At 47.9% G+C, this 12,518-nt stretch overlaps 1 protein-coding gene across 1 annotated transcript in view; it reads left to right on the top strand.

Annotated features, from left to right (window-relative positions):
* ABTB3 (ankyrin repeat and BTB domain containing 3) overlaps window positions 1-12,518 on the top strand; it is a 369,910-nt gene that overhangs the window by 150,754 nt on the left and 206,638 nt on the right. The gene's annotated exons all lie outside the window — the stretch shown is intronic.

Genomic DNA, 12,518 nt, shown 5'->3' with positions numbered 1-12,518 from the left:
GTACTGGTATTCGAAATACCAGTGGCATAGCTTCCAGCATCATAGTAACAGGCAAGCCACCACAGTATGACAAACTGACAGGCGGGTGGTGAATGACATACATCATCTTTTTTAAATTCTCACAATAACCTTGCAAGTTTATAGTGTTGCTCCCATTTTACAGACGAGGAAAATGAGGCTGAGTTGGAAATGGCTTGCCCAGATCCACAGCAAGGCAGGGTTGAGGCTAAAGCCAGGTGAAGTCTTCCCAACTAGCTAAAAGGCCTGCCAGTTTGTGCCCACTCTTGAGCTCGACACTAGAGCAGAAGACAGACCCAGCCTCAGCTCCTCTCAGGATGAGAAGCCAGTGTTTCGCAAACTCTAAAGTGCCCAAGAATCACCTGGGGGTGTTTGTTTATGATGGAGAATTCTGGATTTCACCCACAGAGGTTCTGAATCAGTCGGTCTGGATGGGGCCCTGGAATCACTTTTTTAAAAACACCATTGGTCTACACTCTGAAAAACCCTTTTATTTTCTTACTCTTGAGGATGGCGAGGAGTTACCATATCTTTGCATTTCCAGGGCCAGCGCAGAGTTCATAGCTGGTGCTCAGTAAACATTAACTAAATGGGTAGATGAGTGAATAAATGAATGAATTTTTTTTTTTTTTTTCTCTTACGCACAAAATTTTTAAAGTGATCCAGATCCTGTTAGAATTTAATAGAGTGTAAGCCCTAACCGGAAACCCTGGTGGTGTAGTGGTTAAGAGATCGGCTGCTAGCAGAAATGTTGGTAGTTCAAGTCCCCCAGGCGCTCCTTGGAAACCCGATGGGGCAGTTCTACTCTGTCCTCTAGGGTCGCTATGAGTTGGAATCGACTCGACAGCAACAGGTTTGGTTTTTTTGGTTTTAAGCTCTAATCGCTTTCCTCCTTCTGGGCTATAACCTAATTGTGTCTGAAAAGTAGAAAAAAACTGTCGATTTCATTTCCTTTGTTTGCCTATTGGAAGCCGAACACTTTTTTTTGCTTAATTGTGTACTGCTCAATATAGGAGGTTGATTATGGAGACTTGTTTGATATTATTTATTTTGCCAAATGTCCTCACGTCTGTTAGCTTTTCCTAACCAGGCTCCAAAATCTTAGGAAATGAAAAAAAAAAAAAAAAAAAATGAAGTAGTACATAAAACAGACTTGTGATTTTTTTTGGTTTTTTTCCTTTCTCTTGTTTTTTTTTTTTTTTTTTTTTCCATTTCTTTTCCTCTCCACTAATAATGGCTCCTGGAGAGGTGCTAAGGGACTAATAAAAAGTTTATAGCACGTAAATCCTGTTAGATGATTGTGCTTCATGGTGGCTCAGGAGTACTCTTAAGTAAAGAGCACTGAGTGGGGGGATGTGGCCTGCTGGCCATCTTGAAATCTTCTGTCCTGGACTTGTGTGCTTCTGGGCAGCCATATTGCCATTACAAATCTATAATGGTACAGAATACATTGGGTCAGAAGGAGTCTGAGAAAATTAGATGACGTGGCTTGTTTTCTTAGGTTCCTCAAGAGCAAGGGGAAGACCTTGGAAAGATCATCATGGGAAATATGGGGGGTAGTTTCCTCCCATGAGGCATTGGTGGTGCAGTGGTAGAATTCTCATCTTCCATGTGGGAGACCTGGGTTCACTTCCCGGGCAATGCACCTCACGCACAGCCACCGCCTGGTGGTCATTGGAGGCGTGCGTGTTGCTTTGATGCTGAACAGGTTTCAGCGGAGCTTCCAGACTAAGAAGGACTAGAAAGAATGGCCTGGTGATCTACTTCAGAAAATCAGACTATGGATCACAGTAGTCTAAACAATAACTGGTCATGGGTACGGCACAGGACTTGGCAGTGTTTCGTTTCATTTTGCATTGGGCCGTCAAGAGTCAGGGGCCGACTCAATGGCATAGCAATAATAACAACAAATTTCCTCACAGTAGACAGAGCTGAGGGGCTGGGATGCCCCAAACTGCCCATCAGGCGAAATAGGAAGCCGGGAAGCTAATAACTGGAGGAGTCAAGTAAGGAAGTGTGTGGTTATAAGGACAAGCCACTCACTCACTGGCTTACTCACTTACTCACTCATTCATTGAGTCAATCATTCATTTGACAGCCATTTATTCAATACCTACTGTGTTTTGTCTATTGCTTTATCCTCAGTACCTAGAAAAGGATATAACAATGAACAAAACAAAGTCCTGGCCCTCGTGGAGCTTATATTCTACTGTGGAAGGCAGAAAATAAATAAGTAAAATACAGAATACACTGGAAAGTGATCAGCTCTATGGAAAGAAAGCAAGAAAGGGGAGGGAGACAGAATTGCTGGGACAGGGGAGGTGGCCAGCTTAAACAGGGCCATCAGGAAAGGTCTCCCTGAGAAGGCCAGATTTGAGCAGAGATCTTGTCATGGGTTGGGTTCCCCGGGAAGCCGACTGTGAGACAGCGATCAGCATGGAGGTGGTTTATTAGGATTAACACCTGGGGAAGGGATGGAAGGAAGGAAGCAGGAGTGGGCTATAGTGGAAGCTTCAGCCAATCCTTCAGGGAGCTCTGAAGACCTGAGAGTTCTTCAGAGTTGCCTCAAGTTGAGATGAGAGGTCCAGGCCTCTATATGCCTGCATCCATCACTCACTGGATGCAGATGCCCTGGGAGGTCAGCGTGACCTTGGGCGAAGGGCTCTCTTCAGCTGAGTCAATCCCTGAAGCTGAAGGAGGCTGACAGGGGAGGGCTGTTGGGACAGCACACCCAGCTCTGGAGAAATGTGCCTTTTGTTTTTGAAGAGGGATCTTGGTGACACACGACAGTGTCCACCACAGATGTGAGGGAGCAAGTCTTGTGGATTCCCAGAGGAAGGGAATTCCAGGCAGAGGGAACTGCAAGTGCGAAGGCCCTGAGGAAGTATGTGCCAAGCCTGTTTGAATAACAGCAAGGAGGTCAGAAGGGGAGGGTAGGTGTAGGAGGAGTGAGGTCAGAGAAGTTTGGGGGACTGGAGTGTGTAGTGCCGTGGAGACCATTAGAAGGACTTTGGCTTTTCCCTTAGTGCTGTGTTGCAGGTAGACTGTAGCTGCCAGCACCCAAGATACACAGGCACACATTCACCATCCAAGCCAGAGTCCGTGGCAGTGGGCCCAAGGTGAGGTGGTGGAGACACCAACAGTGCAGGGAGTGCAGTGTGGGTGTTCTGGTGTGGACCCTGGACAGCTGGACCCAGACTCCTGCCCTTGGAAAGGGATGGTCCCTCACCTCCCTGTGAAAGGCTGGTGCTCCACCAGATGCTGCGATGGAATTTGTTGTGGGTTGTTGGGGAGGGGTGGGTTAGAGTCTGAGAAGGGCCTAAAACTCCACACAGACTTGTCAGGTTTTATAAATTACGTTGTTGTTGTCATTGTTGTTGTTAGGTGCCATTGAGTCAATTTCACTCAGAGCGACCCCATGTGACAGAGTTTTTTGGTTGTAATTTTTCCAGAAGCAGATCTCCCAGTCTTTCTCCTGTGGAGCCGCTGGGTGGGTTTGAACCACCAAACTTTCAGTTAGCAGCTGAGCACTTAACCATTGTGTCACCAGGACTCCTTTTATAGATTATAAAACAGCAACAACAAAAACAAACCCATTGCCGTAGAGTCAATTCCTACGCATAGCAACCGTATAGGACAGCGTAGGACTGCTGCGTAGGGTTTCACAGGCTATAGTATTTACAGAAGCAGACTGCTGCATCTTTCTCCCGGCAGAGCGGCTGGCGAGTTCAAACTGCCAACCCTTTGGTTAGCAGCCAAGCACGTTAACCACTGCACCACCAAGGCCCCTTTATAAATTGTAGACACTGCAATTCCCATCTGCCCTAGAACGTACATATGTGTTTGTTGGGAATCCAAACACCTGAAACCCGAAAGGACCAGGATAATCTCCTTGCTCATCTCCCCAACACGTGGGCATGGAGGCAAGCCCCGGATGACCACAAGGAGGTCAGAGCAGCTCCCAGGTCCCCCCTTGGAGGACAACAGGGATTCAGCCTGGGTCCTAGCAGCCTCTGTGTCTGTCCCTAAAGTGACCACTGATGCCAACCAAATCCCTAATCCTAGAGAGAAGACATTGTCTTCTGTCACATAGAGTGTCCAGTAGACACAGGGTGGCAGGAAGAGGCTGGACTCAAATTCTGAAGACTTGGGCCCACATGCCGGCTGTCCTGGTGGTAAACTGCATGGCTCTAGGCAAGTGACTTAACTTCTCTGAGCCTCAGTTTCCTCATCTGGAAAGCATGGATAATAATTTCTACACTTGGGAAGATTTAGTGATATAATGCTTTGGGAACTACCAAATAAGCTTTATAATTTTTTAGAAGGTGGGGTTTTCTAAAGTGTATTTTAATTCTTTGAAAGTTGCTCATCCATTCATGCCCTTTATAAAGGAGGAACCCTGGTGGCACCCTCTGTTTTCCAAAGCAGTCTGTTCCAGGCATTGTGGTGGAACAGAGTATGCCAACCCCAGTGTCTGCCCACTGGAGGCCACTGGGTTGGCTTTTAAACCTTCTCTTCCTCTCCCTGAGCCCTGCCCAGTTTCTCATGTCAGTGCTTACCTGAGAATCCAGGTCCCCATCACCTGCACCCCCAGCCAGTATTCGGGGGGTGGGAGTATGGGGGAGTGAAACAGGCCCTCGCCTGCACACCGGGATGTTTTTGAGCAGCTTTGCCACATTTGAAATTCAAATAATAGCTGCAGTGCTTCTCTGCACTGTATTGGCTTCTGCAATTACCAGGTAGAAAGGCTTGCAGCAAGCAGAACTTGCATGTCAACCCATGTGATGGTTTTGTCCCCATGAATTATGGAGACTGCCTGGGCCTCCTCTGCTGGGAGAGAAGGAGATCAGAGGCACAGAGACAGCCCCTTCATTAAGGCCGCCTGCAGACGAAAAACCCAGTTCTGAAATTGCGTGTTGAAGCCAAGGGAACTTCAGCTGCCATCTCTGACCTACCTCCAGGCATGCCCTGTGGCCCTGGTCAAGACAGGGCAAGTCCCAGGAGCCCCTCATTCAGCATCATCTCTAGGGAATTTGAGCTCAGGATGTTTACCCTTTTCCCAAATATTTGTAAAACCTGTTGCCATCACGTTGATTCTAACTCATAGCGACCCCATAGGACAGAGTAGAACTGCACCGTAGGGTTTCCAAGGAGCAGCTGGTGGATTTGAACCGCTGACCTTTTGGTTAGCAGCCCTTGCCCTTAACCATTCTGCCACTAGGGCTCCTAAATATTTGCAAAGGAGTTTGTTAATGGATTGACTTCGTCCTCCAAAAAGATATGCTGAAGTCTTAACCCCTGGTCCCTGTGAGCATAACGTTGTTTGGAAATAGGGTCTTTGAAGATGTTATCAGTTAACATGGGGTGGTACCAGAGTAAGGTGGGTCCTAATCCAATCTGGGAGCCCTGGTGGCACAATGGCTAAGAGCTCATTTGGCTGTCTGAATCCACCAGCTGCTCCTTCTAAACCCTATGGCATAACTCCACTCTGTCCTACAGGGTCACTATGAGTGGGACTCGACTCGACGGCAGCAGGTTTAATCCAGGCTGAATGTTGTCCTATAAAAGAGAAGAGATACCTGGAGACAGAGGAAGGATGGCCATGAGAAGCATGTCTACAAGCCAAGGAATTCCTGGGGCTGCCAGAAGCTGGGAGAGACATAGGAGGATCTTCCTCCAGAGACTTTGGAGAGAACACAGCCCTACCATCACCCTGAATTTGGACTGCTAGCCTCCAGAGCTGTAAGAAAATAAATTTCTGGTGTTCCAAGCCACTCAGTTTGTGGTTATGGCAGGAAATGAATACAGAGCTACTTGAGCCAGACACTGAGCTAAGGGCTTTTCCATAATTATCTTAAATGAGCTTCAGAGCCACCCCATGAAAGTAAACTCAGTAATCTCCATTTCAGAGATTAGAAGAATGAGGCCCAGATAGAATCGGGAATCAGCCTAACCTGAGCTGGAAACCCATCTCCCGAACCAGACTCCATCACTTAAGATAAGCTCTGTAATTTGCACAAAATACTGATCCTCTCAGCTTCAGTTTATTCACCAGCAAAATGGGGATCATTTACCTCCTTTAAGAGTTTTTATGAGGAAATGAACTAAGATGTATAATTATGGTGGGTACTCCATGAGCAGCAGCTGTGTAAGTATTTGACTTACCCAAGTCCCACACCAAGAATTTGGTGGAACGCGTCTTTGGCCCCTAATTCCATGCTCTGCCCCCAGGGGGCGTCATTCAGGGTCTGCACTCTAACACTGCCACCTACCACTGTAAATGGCCTCTCCCAAGAGCCTGGCACCTGGAAGGAACAGAGGCCAGCTTCCAAAGAAATTAGAAAAGACAGGGACAGAATAATTTAAAGCAAAATTCTAAACCAAGCCCAAGGCAAGGCCTACCAAGCAGCCAACATCCACGAGGAGAATTTGAGCCAGGGCAGAGCCTCATTTGTTCATTGTGTCCTCAGGATCACACAGTGGACCCTCAGTGATGGTTCTTGAACAAATGAATGAACCCAAGCAGTACCTGGAGAAGTATGGGAAGGATCACCACTGAACACAGTGTCCACTGCTGAAAAGTAAGAGGCAGGTTGTTGTTGTCAGTTGCCACTGAGTCAGCCCTGACTCTTGGTGACCCCTTGCGCAACAGAACAGAACATTGCTGGTCCTGCACCATCTTCGTGATCGTTGGTATGCGCGAATCCATTGTTGCAGCTACTGTGTATTTTGAGTGCCTTCCTACCTAGATGATTCATCTTCTAGCCCTGTATTGGACAATATTCTGTTGTGATCTACAGGGTTTTTATCAGCTATTTTTCAGAACTAGATCACCGGGCCTTTCTTGCTAGGCTGCCTTAGTCTGGAAGCTCCACTGAAACCTGTCTACCATGGGGGACCCTGCTGGTATTTGTAATACAAGTGGGGAAAGCTTCCAGTATCATAGCAATGCCCAAGCCCCCACAGTACAACAAACTGACAGACAGGTGGTGGAAGAGGCAGGAGGAAGCGTAAAAGGAGCCCTCGGCTGGAGCCAGGTGACCTGTAGTCAGTCTTGTGCTGCCACTTGCAGTCATGTGACTCACCTGTAAAATGATAGGTATGGGGAGTGAGCTAGACTTCAGAGCTTTTAGACCCAGTGGACTGGGGTCCAGGGGGGCCAGGACAGCAGCACAGGGAGGATCTCTGCAATTAGGATTTCTCTTTGTACTGGACTGAGTGTGTTTTTCCCAAGCATGGACAGGCCAGGTACACTCCAGTGATGTAGAATGCCCAGACTGTAAACTGGCCACATCAGCATCACGTCCCCACATGGCACGTGGGACAAGTAACAAGTGGACACCCTGAAAGGTAGAATTGTAAGGCTGCAGGGAAACTCTTGTCCTCTTGTTTCACTGCATAAATCCTCCTTTCTGGCCCCAGGAGGCTCTGAGCTTCTGAAAGAGGGACCCTGCCTTCAGCTTCGTTAGAATCTCTCCAAAAACCATATCGTGCTGGCCGTGGAGCATAATGACATCAGCAGTCATTTCCTGTTTGGCTAGTTAATTTTTCAGGCCTCTGTTTTTATAACTGAAAATGCGGGTAATGAGAAGCCCACTTCTGAAGGAAGATAGGAGGCTTAACTGAGATGACAAAATTAGCACAGTGCCTGGTACACAATAAACAAACAATAAACCGAACCAGTTGCTATCGAGTTGACTCCAACTCATGGCGACCCCATGTGTGCAGAATAGAACTGCACTCCACAGGCTATTCATGACTGGGACCTTCCAGAAGCAGATCGCCAGGCCTTTCTTCTGAGTTGCCTCTTGGTGGGTTCAAACCGCCAACCTTTCAGTTTGTAGTAGAGCACTTAACTGTGCCACCCAGGGACTCCTTGGTATACAATAGGTGCTCAGTAAATGTCAATGCTCTTCTTCCCTTGGTGGTAAATTCTTGCTGTCCAAGCGATCCGTGTGTGGTTGCTGGAATTCTGGGTCAGGAATAGCCCACGGGGAGCTGGTGGGCAATCATCTGAGGCGTTTCCTGGGAGTCCTTTGTCTCTGGTCTTTCTCTTCCTGCTTTCTTCTCCCTTTGCTTTCTATCACACGAGGGTGGAAGGAAAGTCTAATTCCCCCTCTGGGTTAAGATCACATATGTATAATTTTTTTGAAAGCGCGTGTGCGATACTTCTAAATATTCTCAGGTCAAGGAATTCAACATTGGAAACGGTGCCCTTTTGAGATGCAGATGGATTTTATATAGCGGCTACTGCGGTGATATTATGCAACCGCCTTGTACGGCACGTTTTGCTTTGATGGGTCTGAAAGGAGTGACATTAAAGAGAGAAATATACAGCACCGTAGAGGATGGATTTTCCTACTCTCTGTCGCTCACAACTTAATCTGAGATGAGATTGGTTCTCTCCAATAGCTCCTTTCGCCTTCTTCCTTGCAGAATGCCAAGTGGAAATCTCATTTCTTTTTGCCTGGGTGCTGTGACTCCAAAGGTGAGCCTATTTAGAGAAGGTTGAAGGCTGCCGTACCCGTCCCCTCCCCCTGCCTTGTGAGGAAGGTTGTGTGTAATGGATGGATATCCTTCCTGGAGTTAATAAATAACTACCTCTGCCTGGCCTCCTCTAATTCATCCTTCGCACAAGCGTCAGAATGCGCTATCAAAAACACCATGTCTTGCTTAAAACTCTTCAGAGGCTTCCCACTGCCCTCATGTCCAAGCCACTGGTCCGGGCCCCTCAGAATGGCTTACAAGGCCTTCAGGATCTGACCCCTGCCTCGTCACCGCTTTCTGCCTACTCACACAGCCCTCCTCCCAGATAGCACCAAACACACATGCTCTCCTTCCTCCGTGCTTTGCCCAGCCCCTCCAGCTCGGATACCTCTCACCCTCTCTGTTTAACTCCCATTGGCTCCTATTGGTTAAGACTCCACAACTATCAGCATATTAAAAAAAAAAAAAAAACCAAACCCACTGCTATCAGTTGATTCTGACTCACAGTGACCCTAGAAGACAGAAGAACTGCTCCCCAGGGTTTTCCAAGGCTGTAAATCTTTATGGAAGCAGACTGCCACCTCTTTCTCCCAGAGAGCAGCTGGTGTTTTCCAATCACTAACCTTTCAGTTATCAGCCGAGCGCTTTAACCACTGTGCACCTAGGCTCCTATACAATAACAATAGCTAACCAGTATTGAGTATTTAACCCATACCTGCCACTGGGCTAAGTACTTCATATACATTGTTGTTTTTTTCTTGTGCCCTTAAGTCCATTCTGACTCATGGCAACCACATGTGTCACACAGTAGAACTACTCCGTAGGGTTTCTTGGCTGTAATCTTTACCGAAGCAGATCCCCAGGCCTTTCTTTCACAGTGCCTCTGGGTGGGCTCGAACCACCTACCTTTAGGTTAGCAGCCAATCGCGAGCTGCTTGTGCCACCTAAGGACCTAGTAAAACCAAAAAAAAAAAAAAAAGAGCCCGTTGCTGTTGAGTTGATTCCGACTCATAGCGACCCTACAGAGATAGTAGAACTGTCCCCTAGGGTTTCCAAGGAGCGGCTGGTGGATTCAAACTGCTGATCTTTTGGCTAGCAGCCTGAGTTCTTAAGCACTGTGCCACCAGGGCTCCAAAGTGCTCAATAAATGCTTATTGAAGGAGTAAATACTCAAGTCTGTCTGACTAACGGAGGGTAATGCAGATGTGATGTGCAACACTTGAATAGGCTGTGAGCAGGACCAGCTACATGACTCATGGGGCCCAGTGCAGAATGTTTGGAAATGATCGAGAAATGTATGACAACAGCAGGGCCGCAAACCAAGCATAGGGCCCTTCTAAGTGTGGGGCCCTGTGAATTTGCACAGGTCGCATACCTGGGAAGCTCCTAAGTAGGAAGGTAACCTCTTGAGGGCAAAGGTGGGTTCATTCAGGGTTTCCAAGTAAAGTCTGACAAGGTACTTTCCTTTGAAGCAGCAACAGGAGCCCAAATATTCAAGGAGACAGGGAGCAGCTTGCCTGCAGCCTGCATGTCTTGGGGAGCGATTGAGCAGTCCATCTCTCCTTGATGTGTCCTTGGGCACCTAGCGGGCAGGGACCAGATTGGAGGTGGGAGGGCAGGCCCTTGTGTGGAGGACAGGATGAGGAGGCCCTGGTCCCTGGCCTCTAAACCCCAGGCCCCAAAGGCATGCAGACCCCAGGACCCCCATGGTAGAGAGAGGGGATAAATTTTCACTCCTTCCCTTTACCCCCGTTTTCCTCTAATATTTGTGTCTCTGCTGAATCAGGTTACTTTGCATTCTACTAAATAATAATAACAAATGCTTGCTAATCACCACCCCCTGGTGTGTGTCCGGCACTGTGCCAAGCACTTTTATCTGCACAGTCGTATTTAACCTTCACAACCTTGAGGTTAAGGAGCATTTTCATTCTCATTTTACAGAGAAGAAAACTGAGGCTTAGCAAGATGAAGACACTTGTCCAAGGATGTTGGGCACCAATTATGGATACCAACGTGTGCAGTCGTTGTGGTTAGGTGCCGTTGGGTCAGGTCCAACTCATAGTGACCCCACATACAACAGAACAAAACACTACCCAGTCCTGCGCCATGCTCACCGTTGTTGCTAAGCCTGAGCCCATTGTGGCAGCCACTGTATCAGTCCATCTCCTTGAGGGTCTTCCTCTTTTTCACTGACTCTTGCCTTTACCAAGTGTGATGTCCTCCTCCAGGGGCTGGTCCTTCTTGATAACATGTCCAAAGTAAGTGAGATGAAGTGTTGCCATCCTTGCTTCTAAGGAGCATCAGCTGAATGCTTAACCACTGCACCACCAGGGCTCCTTTGCCAACGTGAAGGACCATGTAAATGGAAGAGTAATAATAAGATTATTAATAGCTGTTATGGATTTAGCACCTTCTACACATTATCTATGAGGCATTGGTGGTTCAGTGGTAGAGTTTTGCTCGCCATGTGGGAGACCTCATGCACCTCATGCTGAGCCACCACCCGTCTGTCAGTGGAGACTTGCATGTTGCTATAATGCTGAACAGGTTTCAGCAGAGCTTCCAGACTAAGACAGACTAGGAAGAAAGACCTGACAATCTACTTCTGAAAATCAGCCACCGAAAACCCTATGGATCACAACCATCGGATCCACAAGGGATCATGGGGATGGCACAGGACTGGGCAGTGTTTCTTTCCATTGTGCATGGGGTCACCATGAATTGGAGGCTGACTCAGTGGCAGCTAACAACAACACATTATCTAGAATCCTATGTTAGCACTCTTGGTTTATGGAAGAGAACACTGGGATCAGAGAGCTTAAGCCAGTGGCAGGAAGTCACACGGCTAGTGAGGGGGAAAGCTAGGACTCAAACCCCTGTCTCTCTGGTTCCAGAGCTGAAGTACCATACTGTACAGCCGGGAGGTGAATCTGTACCACTTCTTAACTGTATGAACTTAGGCAAGTTTCCTAACCTCTCTGAGAAACCTTAGGCCCCTTAGGTTGTTGAGATGAGCAGGTGAGCCCATCTGCAGTGCTGAGCTCATGTCTGGCACAGAGAAGGTTGTTCAGCATTTGTGTCCCCTGCCTTTTTCTTCACTGTTGAAGGATCAGATGTTCAGATCCCATGTTCTCTGGAGAACGGAAGTAGGTGGAAAAGAAATACTTTAACATCTCCACTTGTCTCCAAACCCAAGGAAATGCCGGCTCACGGTCCTTTCACACCTCTGTGCCTTTGCACGTGCTGGTGTCTGCCCAGAATCCCTTTCTCCTTCCCAGTCTTCAAATCCTCCAAGGCCCAGTTTTGGTGGGATTATTTTTGGTGGTATTTCCCCTTCTGGACAGCAAACCCCTAGAGTTTGGGAGCAATGACTCACCACTGTTTCCTCCAGACGCAGCATAGCTCTCAGTCTGTAGTCGGTCCTGTATCAGTTAGATATTGCTGGGTAACAAGTGGCCTTAATGTATTAATACTCACAAGCCTGTGGGGAAGCTGGACAGTTCTTCTGGTTTTGGCTGGTTGGGGGAGGAAGCCCTGCTTTCTGGCTGGGCCCTACCACATGTTTCAGGGTTAGCTGGCTATCAGCTGGTCTAGGATGGACTAGATGGGACAGCTGGCTTGTATTGAGTTTGACCTAAAAGGGGTCTGTAGGTTTCTTGGATGGTCTGTCAGGTGCAACACAAGGAAGCGAGGCTCACGCAGGAAGGCCAGAAAACAAATAGAATAGTACTCAGAGGTCCCAGAGATGAAAGTACAGCATGCCTCGATGCAGGGCCACACAGGGGGGTTGCACCTGGGGACAAGGCAACAACAAGCTGGAACTGTAGGAGATGGCCTTTGTATGGCAGGCAGGGTAGGATCTCAAAGTTAGTGAGAGCTGAAGTCTTGTGTGTTGTCATTTTGTGCTGTCAAGTCGATTCCAGCTCATGGTGACCCCATGGGTTACAGAGTAGAACCCTCCATGGGGTTTTCTTGGCTGTCGTCTATATGGAAGCAGAGCGCCAGGCCTTTCT

Source organism: Loxodonta africana, chromosome 4 (assembly GCF_030014295.1).
Source record: "Loxodonta africana isolate mLoxAfr1 chromosome 4, mLoxAfr1.hap2, whole genome shotgun sequence".
Taxonomy (NCBI): domain Eukaryota; kingdom Metazoa; phylum Chordata; class Mammalia; order Proboscidea; family Elephantidae; genus Loxodonta; species Loxodonta africana.
This window is presented reverse-complemented; position numbering and strand designations above follow the sequence as displayed.